The 12,301-nt window shown below is 36.0% G+C and overlaps 1 non-coding gene across 1 annotated transcript; it reads right to left on the bottom strand.

Moving 5' to 3' along the window:
- Positions 1–4,301: 4,301 nt before the first annotated feature.
- On the bottom strand, positions 4,302–4,408 carry LOC144999099 (small nucleolar RNA R71). The gene has a single exon (XR_013660623.1). It is a non-coding gene; the product is annotated as a small nucleolar RNA R71 (small nucleolar RNA).
- Between the last annotated feature and the right edge of the window lie 7,893 nt (positions 4,409–12,301).

Below are 12,301 nucleotides of genomic sequence, written 5' to 3'. Positions count from 1 at the left end.
ATATTCTTGGAATTTGCATAACACCAATCACAAATGTTGAATCATCTACAAAGAAAACGAAAGAGAACCAAGTAATGATTTCCAATATAAAATCCTTTTAATATGTTATGAAATGTAGCTTCTATAAAAGTAATGTGTACATCTTCAGTAACAATAATAAAAAGAAATGTGGATAATAGATCACCAATTGTTTATAGAAAACCCAAAAGTAGGATAATTATTAATAAAAACATAACTCATGGAAGAATTAAGTTAGAAACAAATCCATTTCATCCACTTATCAACTAATCCCATGTCACTCGTAATATCATCAAGACACATCTAATTGATAGAGCCAAAAGCGTTCTCATTGATAGTTATATACGTAAAAGTTTTTTATGGGATTTATTACACCAATCAGCAACTTTATTAACTATAAGAGGGTCATTCATAATCTATTGGCCTTTATAATCATCGATTTCTCATTACTAATTATCTTTAGAATCATCCTACTTACTATAATTACCATGATTTTATCAAATATCATTCACTGATAGCCAATCATACTAATTGAATGATAATCTTTTATAGAAAAACAAGGTAAGAGGATTATTATAATTATGTAAAAAAAAATTACAATTACAACTTTTAGGTATGGCTATTTTGATTACACATTAAGGATGTGTTAATGGAAATTGTAACAAATCTTAAAATTGTTACAGAAAGTTTATAAACATAAACACAACACTTTGATTTATATAACGATAAAATCAAAAGTAGTTTGAGGATACATTTTCTTCATAAAAAATTACAATAATACAATCAATATATGAAATGTGGTATGGTAAATATTAAAGGAAAAACATTAAACATATGCATTTATATTTGTTGGGATATATACCCAAAGTTTAATCCACATCAATGGAGATTTCTGCTATGTCACCATCAGTACACAACCGATGACTGATCAGCTATAAAATATGTTAAGTGTTTTAGATAGTGTTAAAAACTTTGTACAATATTTACTTATCTTGTATATTCAATCTCTTTGAAAGAACGCATAGATCATTTGCAATATATACTCTTTAGGACTTACAAATAATGATTCTGATTAGAGTCATGCCACCAATAATGGAATAAAGTAAGTTGTAGTTAGTTCCAAGTATGAGTTTCAATTTTTAATTTTGAGAATTTTGGTTATCCACAACGTGGTGAAGGGATCACTATGATGTGGCATTTCTAATGGTAACACATGTTTCACTTGGTTGTCACAACATGGACATTTATTGGCCATGATGTAGTGGTGGCAGATGAGTAAACCCTAAATTTAGGGCTCAAGGCCCTAGTTAAGGGAAGTGATGGTTAGGGTTTCCTCCACTCTCAACCTCCATCACCTCCAAAAGTATCCTTGAGAAACCATAACCTTTTCGCAAGCTTTGAGATCATTTTGGTGTTCCTAGGTGGACTTTAAAGGAAAAAGAAGAAGATTTTGGTGCTAGATCAAGTAAGCAACTCTTCTCCATCTTGGGGATCACTCTCTGGACCATTTGTAAGACTTCAAGACTTGATCTTTTTGGTCCTGTCTTAGTAAATTTAGAGTTATTTGCACACTTGGGTTAATAATGGCGGTTGAGTGATTCATTGAGATAAAGTTTGCAAATTTATGACTCGTCAAGTTCCATTGAGCTTATTACCTTCTGGATCTAGAAGTTGGTTGAGTTTTAGAGTCATACATGTGGTTTAGGTGAGTTTTCTCATATTTTGACCTAGTTTAGTGAAAGACTTGGAGACTGATCTGGTCATGATTGTTTTCTCATATTTTGACCTAGTCATGGTGACTTGCTTGCCACGACTTGGAGACTGATCTGGTCATGACTGTTTTGTTCGGAATTTGCCACGATATGGTAGCATGGCTATCGCGACATGATAGTGTATTTTTGAAGAAGATCAAGTTGGATGGCCATGACGTGGCCATCGGTTGGCCACATATTAAAGGACGACTATAGTTGACTTTAAATGTTGACCTTGACTTTTGACTTTTGACCTGGGTTGACTTTTAGTCAAATACTAGTTTAGAAGGTTGATATCACCATATTTATACCTATTTTTAGGCAATATTTAGGTACATTTTTATTAATAAGTTGATAATATGTTTAGAATAATGATACTTATGACTTTAAATTGTTATTTGCAGTCAATTAGAAGTATTTTCGAAGAGAGGGACCAAAAGCGACAATATATAGAACATTGGAGACTTGAAATACAAGAGATGAAGAAATACACAGAAATTGCTAAACTCATGATGTGGCATGGATAATCATGTCGTGGCATGAGTATTCTAGAAGATAAAGATCACGTGAAGAAGGATTCCTTGCCCGATACGGATAACTTGGAAATCACGTCGTGGCAGAGATAGCCACGACGTGGCGCGGGATTTTTGAGTTTATATATATATATATATATATATATATATATATATATATATATATATATATATATATATATATATATATATATATATATATATATATATACACACTCTTGGTCATTACAAGGGGAGACTTTTTTTTGCTAGAGAAAGAGGTCCCAAAAGGCGATTTTTAGCAGAAGAAAGATCCTGGAAAAAGGGTTTCAACACCAAAAGAGTGAAAGTCCATAACTTAGTTTACTTATTTGTTAACTAGGACATGTTTCATTATACTTTGATTTGTGTTAGTGTGTTAGTTGCTATTATGAGCAGCTGAATCTAGCTACTCTTGTTTGGCTAGATGAAGCTTCCAACTTATGAATAGCTTAATTTTATATGGAGTTATTTAGTTGGTAACTTGCTTGTATTTGATTTATAGTTACCTAGCATGCTTGTGTTTCTTTCTTTAGTTGCTTAATTTCATGTTCTGTGTAGCTTAGTGACCATTAACTGCATGAACTTGTTTACCTAATGATTTAGTGAACATTAAATTGTTAGAGCTAGGATTGACAAATCTTAGTTAGTAATTAAAGTAAATAAATTTAGTTGTGCTAGAGAACGTAGATTATGACTGTAATTACGTGTACATAATAAATCTTACATAGCATATTTATATTCATAATTGGTTCTGTGTTTAATTGTGTGTGACCATACATAGTTTTACATGAATTAATTAATTATTGGTAAAGTTAGACTTAAATTACTAATATAATTAAAACCAACTTGATAATCTATAATTATTAGCTAGCCATAAGGATGAAGTGGATTCGAACTAGACAAGAGTGTTTTTACTTATTAGTAATACCATTCTCTGTGATCGACACCCAACTTACCTAAGCTATACTGTAATCTGACAAGGTACACTACCTATAAATGCATAGTTAGTTTAAGTTTGTTAGGTTATAAATATTAAAATTAGTGGGTACTTTCGTGCACATCAAGTTTTTGCTGCTGTTGTCGGGGAACGGCTTAGTTTATTACCTTATTTATTTGCATTAAGTTAATTGATGCTTCTTGTGGGGCAAAACCCGCAAAAAGTTAATTTTTCAGCAAGATTTAATTTTTTAGTCATAGAGTCCACGACGTGGCCAAATAAGTGCCACGACGTGGTTTCCGAGAATTTTAGTTTTTTTTACTTTTTAGTTTATTTTCTATTTTAGTTCAGTTTTACGTTTTTTTTATTTAGTTTATCTGCAGGAGTTCATGACCAGAGGCTCAAACACACCCTTGGTGCCATCACTTGAAGATTCCGAGTTTGCAATTCACAAGAACAAGACGCCCTTACAAGAATTCAAATCAATGTTTTCAAAGAAATCAGGGAAGAAGACTGGGGAGTCAAGTTCGCCCTCGAAGAAAAAAAACCAAGCTTGAACACTTGGATCAAATACCCGTCCAAACCGAATCCGAGTACGACACCGAGCCCGAATTCGAAGAACATATGAGTGAACCCAAGAAGGAGCCAAGGCACGAGATGGAAAATATTGAGGAAATGTCCATGGAAGCTTACAGAAAGAGAATTCGAGATGATGTTGGCCCAGGCTTAGTACAACCTGCCCTCCCTGCCACTGCCACATTCGAGCTAAAGGGACATATTCTTTCCGCACTAGAGGATATCCCATTCTATGGAAAGGATCATGAGGATGTATTCAAACACTTAGATGAAGTGAATGACATTGTTGATTACTTCAATGTCCCAAATATTAACAGAGACACCATTTTGCTAAGGATGCTTCCCGTTACCTTTAAAGGAGCTGCAAAGGATTGGTTAAAAGCACTTTCACCCGGTACCGTACCTACTTGGGCTCAAATGCGTGACCAGTTTCTATATCAATTCTGTCCACCATCCAAGATTGATAAACTCAAAAAGTCAATAGCCAATTTTGAGCGAAACCGGGGAGAGTCACTTTACGAAGCTTGGGACCGTTACAAAGGGTTGTTAAGAAATTGTCCTCAACATGACCTTAACATTCAACATGAGGTGTCAATATTTTATGATGGGGTAAACGTGATGACAAGACAGCTCATTGATTCTCAAGGACCACTTGCAAAGAAAAATACGGGTGAAGTCAAGGAATTAATTGAAGAATTTGCAAAACACTCTCGCAAATACCACAACCCTAGGCAAGATGGAATCAAAAGCGGTGGAGGGGCGCAAACTGAAGAAATAGCAGCCATGATGGCTATGCTAAATAATATGGACCGGAAGTTGACACAGATGGACAACTCAATTCATGCAATTAGAATTGGTTGCAAGAGGTCTAGTGGTCCGCACTTGACCAAGGACTGCACTTTAGATGAATTTGGGGACACAAAGGCTCAAGTGTGCTACTCGAGTGGGGACAAGTATGATGAATATTGGAGCAAACCAAAGAAAGAGTGGATGCCCTATGATGAATATAAGAAGAAAAAGGAAAAGAAATATAGACAAACTGGCAGAGGCTTCTACCAAAAAGAAAAATCACCAATCGAGAAGAAAGCCGATTTAGAGACCATGTTGATGAAGTTTATAGAAGCCTCAGAAAAGAGACACGAGTCTACTAATTCTGCTATTAATGAAAAAAGAACTTTGGTAAAAGATCATCATGCATTGATGGTAGAACAGTAAACTTTAATAAAGAATCAGCAAGCCTCCATGAATAGTCTTGAAGTACAACTTGGTCAACTAGCCACTCTGGTTCATGAGAAGCAATCCCCGAAAAATCCAGAAATAAATACCCAATCTCATGTAATGGCCATAGATACTGAAGAAGAGGCCATCTCTGAGTTCCTAGAGGCATTAGAAGAAGAACCACAAAACCCCGATCCAAAACCAAGGAAGCCAAGGTTCGAAAGTGAAGGGGTTGTTGAACCATCAGCACCACGACGTAGCCCTTGCCTGAACAAAAAGTGCATGAGCCCGTTCCGGTCTATCAGCCGCCTTTGTCGTTTCCATCCCGAGCTGACCTTAGTCCACTGGAAAGAGAGCATCTATAGTTTGTTAATCACATGAAGGGAATCCCGATTAATACCCCCTTTATCGAGTCCTTATCCAAAATTCCCGAGTATAAAAAATTACTGCAAGCCTTGATAAACACCCGTAAGCAATTAAAGAAGAAGTCAAAGGTGATTCTAAGTGAGGAAAGCTCAAAAGCTGTGTTGGGAGAGATACCAACAAAGATGGGGGATCTTGGACACCTCACTCTTCCGTGTGAATTTGGTAACAAACTGAAGGTTGATGCTTTAGCCGATTTTGTGGCTAGCATTAATTTGATGCCCTATTCATTTTATCAGAAGTTGGAAATTTAGAAGATGAAGGCTACACGAATGACTATTCACATGGCGAACCGTTCAGTGACACAACCTAGGGGCATTGTGGAGGATATTTTAGTAAAAATTGGAAAATTTGTTTTTCCAATAGATTTTGTAGTGTTAGATATGAAAGAAGATCCTGATGTGCCAATTATACTTGGTCGTCCATTGCTTAACACTGCTGGAGCTCTTGTTGATATTCGCGAGTCCAAGCTCACTTTGAGGGTGGGTGATGAAAAGGAAATTTTTGGGATAGAAGATGGTTTTCAAAGAAATCATGTTCAGGAAGAGGTGTTCACAATTAATGAAGACAATGAATTAGAAGAACTAGAGAAGCTTATGGAAGAAGAGATCAAGACAATTCATCAATTCAAAAGAACAAAACCAAGAGCATCTGTCCCCTATTTAGTTGAAGTCATTGCTTACAAGAGTCCACCTTCTTGGGTAAGCAAGAAAGATGATGATATAACAAGTGATGAAGAAGAGGTTACTTCAAAGGTAACAAGGAAAATGGTGAAAGAAGAGACAAGTAGTATGGAGCTGATGAGTGAAGAAAAATTAAAGACGCAAGGGAGTAAACGTAAGTTCAATTTAGATGAAGTCAAGGCTAAAAAAGAGAATTCGAAAAAGGCATATAAAAGACGTGTGCAAGCTTACAAGAGGCGGTTAAGGGAACAAAACGTTCAGCTGGTGATGGACTCTTCAGAAGATTCAACGTAGGAGGCGCGGAGTCCAACTCAAGACTCCAAGAAAAAGAAGCGCTTCTCGGGAGGCAACCGAAGCTTGGTTTGCACTTTCTTTTCTTTTAATTTTTGAGTTTTAATTTGGAAAGATATCAACTCATCATCTAATAACTGATACTTGGTAAGAATTAGCTGTGGGGTGCTTTAACTAATAAACGGAATACAAAGTAGTTAGTTAAATTTGTTATTTTTACTCATTTTCATAAATCACGTCGTGCCTTGTCAATGCCACGTCGTGGTTACAGAGCAATCACGAGGATAAGAAAAAAATTTAACAGATTTTGTTCTTTTAAAACCCACGCCGTGGTAAAGCCTGCCATAACGTGGCCTTTAAAAAGTCATCGGGGGGGGGGGGGGGGGGGGACCATTTCTTAAACCCTTTGACCACACATTCCCCATTTTTTTACTACCTCATGAACTGAAGGAAGATCCCCACAACCGATTTCTTCCAAATTCTTTGCATTTCTTGTCTTCTAACTCCATCGGTATGTATTTCGTCCATTAATTGTAGTTATTGCTTACAATTTATACATTTTCATGGTTAGGGTTTATGTGAATGATGAGATATCCGAAATTGGTTGAAATTAGTTGCTGTTTTTAGGTTGCATGTCCCTTGAATAACAATAGGAACAAACCTCAAGTATGGTTTTTGGTTAAAATCGAGTATACGTTGACCGATCTAGACCCACGTCCCGATTGCGTCTCATGACGTGCCGTTCTAAGCCACGTCGTGACTTCTGGGTAAACAGAATGAATTTTTTTTAATGCTTTGGGTGTTTGTTGCTTAGTTTTAATTTTGTTTACAGAAATGGGACCTAGAAGGGCTGTTCCATAGGAGGAGAATCCAATTGATGTGGCGAGTATTCATCCTTTATATCGGTTTCCACGAAACATTCCCCGACCATTATTCACTACATATGAAAATCAGTTCGGATGGTTATACAACAAGGAATTTGTGATAGCTCCGATTGTAGATTGGGGATGACTTGGTGGTGTTGGAATGGTTACTGAGCTAGAACAATATTGGATAAAAACATACGAAGGCGATCATTTTTCCTTCACTTGTCGCGGGTGGAGGAATTTGTTCGCAATTCAAGAACCCGTGTACCGGGAGTTATCGGTGGAGTTTTTCTCTACCGTAGTCTTCAAAGAACGCACCATTGACTTTAATTATAGTCGGGCACTTGTGTTCCGGTTGGGCGGCGTTTATAGGGAATGTAGTCTTCGGGAATTTGCTTGGCGAATGGCACTTTATACGGAAGTGGAGACTCAATCTCCGTTTTTCATACCATTTATGCATGGGTGTGTTCAGGATTTTAATCCCGGTATTATGGATGTCTAGTTCTGGCGGAGTATTTCCAACCATGAGTACAATACTCGTGACTCTAGTGAGTCACAAATTCGGAATCCTGTTTACCGATTTCTACATCGCCTTATCACTTTTACTGTAAATCACAAGCATCATGGCGATAAAGATCCTATTCAAAAAATTTTCTATCTGTGGAGTCTTGTTAGCCCCGGGGTTTGCTGTGATTTACCGTATGTGCTTGCGAGGTTCATAGGGAATAAAGCGGTTAATTCTAGGCACGGGAGTCCGATTACGGGAGGACATTTGGTTACTCGCCTTGCTCGGTCGCATCATATTTTAACTCATGACTTTGTGAGGAATCTTACCCGGTTCTCGGACATTGATTTAACAATTCAAGTTTTGGGAGTTATGCGGGTTGTGGTTAATGTTGGGGGCGGGTTTGTTATACCACGAGTAGACGAGGCGCAACTAGAGCAACAACCACCAGCCAGATGTCAGCGCAGAAATGTTCAAGCTCGAGGAGAGATGGAGAGAGAGCATGCTGCTCGACAACATGTACAAGGAGTACCCACCAACCCTTTTTAGAGTCGAGTGGGCACTTATTTGGATAACCTCTAGGGGCATGTTGTCTATCATACTCAGCTTACCGAGGGTATTTATTAACATTTGGGTGTGACCCGGCCGCCATCTATGCCACCTCATTATCCTTATTTTCCAACATGGGAGGAGCTTTGGAATCCGCGTAATGATGGGGAAGGACCGAGTGGAATGCAGGGACGAAATGATGATGATTGATTTCTTTTCTATTTAGTTTCTTTTGTTTATTTTAAGTAGTTTTCTTTTATGTTTAGATTTGGCTTATGCTGTAAGACTTGATTAAACTATTATGTTACTGTTTTATTTCTTTGGGTTATTCCATTTTTTTAGATTAGCATGGGAATTTTCAGAAGCACATAAGGTTGAGTCAAGAGTTGTGTTTTTCTAGTCGAGTCAAGGTTTGGTTAAAGGCATGAGTCGAAACCTACAATTAAAGATAAGTGTAGGGTACGTTGAAGGGAGAGAGGTTATAGTAGGGAAATATATTTGCATAGAAGAATCTTAACCCATTAAGACACTGGTCAGGCTGCTAGGAAGAGTAAAGTAATGAGGACTTTTTTTCCTGACGTTTAGTTTCCACGACGTGGGATTCTTACATCACATCGTGGCATGCTAAATGGGATGCGGTCTGTCACGTTTTTATCTAATGTCACGACATGGTATTCTCCACCACGACGTGATTCATGTTTTTATCTTGGGGATCATTATGAGGACTATTTTGCCTCGTTTCTTCCTACAACTAATGTTGCGTATGCTTTCCCACATTTTTTACATATTTGCCACCACTTTGAAGAATTGAAGTTTCAAGTCATGTCCGTGGTTTATTTACATATTCATCCAGTTCTACACCAACTTCATATTTTGGAGAGGCCCATGTTCGAGATGCACGTTTTCTACGCTTTTGGAGATGCTCACACCACTATCCCCGGGGAGTCTGTTCCTTTTTCTCTTTTTTCCTGAATTTTGATTTACACAATGAGGGTATTGTATGAAATAAGTGTGGGGTGTGGGGTATAAAGTAAATTGCTAGATAATGATAAAATTTGATGGTAAAAACTTAAAATTTGGAAATTGAAATTTCTAATTTGATCTAGTAATAATAATTTGAACTGTAGTTGTTAGTGTCATATGGGATGATCCGATAAAAGTTCAAATGTTAAGTTGAGCCAATACACGTTATAGTGCATTTGTGGCCTCCCTTATTTTAGTGAAATCATGGAACAAAAACATAACCCCGCTTTGTTTGAGGGATGCAATATGTTTAGCAGCCTAAATCTGAAATGTATCAAGGAAAGCTATGTCTTAACCAATAAAGGTTGAAGTTAAGCGCCCCTGCTTAAGCATGTAGGTTTTGAGTGAAAAAGTGAGTTATACATGTAAAAAATAAATAAATAAATAAACAAAAAATAAAAAATAAAATAAAAAAAGAGAGAGAGAGAGAGAGAAAGAAATTATTGAAAAGTAAGAATTCTTGAAGAATTTTGGAGCTATCAAAGTATGAAGATCAAGCATCAAAGTTCTAAGGAATCAAAAGTTAAATATACCAAAAATCATGAAAGAAATGAATTCAAAGAAATTAAGATTGAACTGTCAAAGAAGTGAAGAATTCAAGAGCTCCAAGTATTGGTATCTTAAAGTTGTAATTCTATAGTTTATGTATGCTTGGGTAGCTTTACAAAAATACTTTGAGGTTAAGTGAGATTTCTGCGGATGGATTCGGAGGGTTGCATAAAATGAGGATTGTTCGAAAGAAGTGGGCGAGTGTTTATGAAGATTGTGAGTGTTTAAAGGATAGGGGTACTTTATGAAAATTTTAGACACAAATGCATGCGTTGAGGTCTTGGCATAATGGCTGAGCTGGAATCAGATTGTTCTATGTAATGTTAGTAATAAAGCGTTAACTTTAAATTTGCTTGAGGGCAAGCAAAGCCTAAGTGTGGGGTATTTTGATATTGCCATATTTATACCTATTTTTAGGCAATATTTAGGTACATTTTTATTAATAAATTGATAATATGTTTAGAATAATGATATTTATGACTTTAAATTGTTATTTACATTCAATTAGGAGTATTTTTGAAGAGAGGAACCAAAAGCAACAATATATAGAACATTGGAGACTTGAAACACAAGAGATGAAGAAATACACGGAAATTGCTAAACTCACGACGTGGCATGGATAATCATGTCGTGGCATGAGTATTCTAGAAGATAAAGATCACGTGAAGAAGGATTCCTTGCCCAATACGGATAACTTGGAAATCACGTCATGGCAGAGATAGCCACGACGTAGTGCGGGATTTTTGAGTTTATATATATATATATATATATATATATATATATATATATACACTCTTGGTCATTACGAGTGGAGACTTTTTTTAGCCAGAAAAAGAGGTCCCAGAAGGCGATTTTTAGCGGAAGAAAGATCCTGGAAAAAGGGTTTCAACACCAAAAGAGTGAAGGTCCATAACGTAGTTTACTTATTTGTTACCTAGGAACATGTTTCATTATACTTTGATTTGTGTTAGTGTGTTAGTTGCTATTATGAGCAGCTGAATCTAGTTACTCTTGTTTAGCTAGATGAAGCTTCCAACTTATGAATAGCTTAATTTTATATGGATTTATTTAGTTGGTAAATTGCTTGTGTTTGATTTCTAGTTACCTAGCATGCTTGTGTTTGTTTCTTTAGTTGCTTAATTTCATGTTCTGTGTAGCTTAGTGACCATTAGCTGCATGAACTTGTTTACCTAATGATTTAGTGAACATTAAATTGTTAGAGCTAGGATTGACCAATCTTAGTTAGTAATTAAAGTAAATAAACTTAGCTGTGCTAGAGAACGTAGATTATGACTGTAATTGCGTGTACATAATAAATCTTACATAACATATTTATATTCATAATTGGTTATGTGTTTACTTGTATGTGACCATACATAGTTTTACATGAATTAATTAATTATTGGTAAAGTTAAACTTAAATTACTAATATAATTAAAACCAACTTGATAATCCACAATCATTAGCTAGCCACAAGGACGAAGTGGATTCGAACTAGACAAGAGTGTTTTTACTTATTGATTGAATTTGAGTTAAGTTCGTTTGATCTTGTAAAATCAGATAAAACCTTTTCTAAATTTGTTAATAATTAGGTTAATTTGATAGGAAGTAAATTAATTAGTAACATTGTTCCATATGATCGACACCCGACTTACCTAAGCTATACTGTAATCTGACAAGGTACACTGCCTATAAGTGCATAGTTAGTTTAAGTTTGTTAGGTTATAAATATTAAAACTAGTGGGTACTTTCGTGCACATTAAAGGTAGACTAAGAGGTGTCTTGTATGATTACGTAGGAGATATGTAGCACCCACATTGTGATTGTGTGATATTGTTAGTTGTCGAATACGTTTGTGGGGCGAGTCTTCTCAAAGTACTTCCTACAATGCTAAATGGTCTTCGTGACTCTTGCATGTATGTTGGGTGGGGCCTGAGATATGGGTGGGGCCCGTTAGTTGTGTGGGAAAGGCCCGGTATTATGTTTGGTATGTGGTAGTTTTGGTAACTCACTAGGTTTCTGCTTACGGTGTTATATTTAAAATATTTTTTGATACTTCTGTTTCGAATGGAAAAGGATCAGCTTGATCATATTGCATTCCCTGAAAATTTATTCTTCACCATTTGTTTGATATCTAATGTTTTGAGAATTTTAAATACAGTCGTTTGTTATAAAGAAATGATTGAATAGATTGAATGTTTCTCCACCATTTTCACTTTTACGGAAATAATCTAATGCTACAGATTTATTTCTATTACTCTTACTTACATCTGTGGGGTCACATACTTAATAGCAAAAAGGGGATAAATAAATAAATAAATAATAAATAGTGTAAACTAAAATAAATAATGAAAAATA

Source organism: Lactuca saligna, chromosome 5 (genome assembly GCF_052625555.1).
Source record: "Lactuca saligna cultivar CGN05327 chromosome 5, ASM5262555v1, whole genome shotgun sequence".
Classification (NCBI taxonomy): domain Eukaryota; kingdom Viridiplantae; phylum Streptophyta; class Magnoliopsida; order Asterales; family Asteraceae; genus Lactuca; species Lactuca saligna.
The sequence above is the reverse complement of the archived record's forward strand: the minus strand, read 5'-3'. Positions and strand labels throughout refer to the sequence as shown.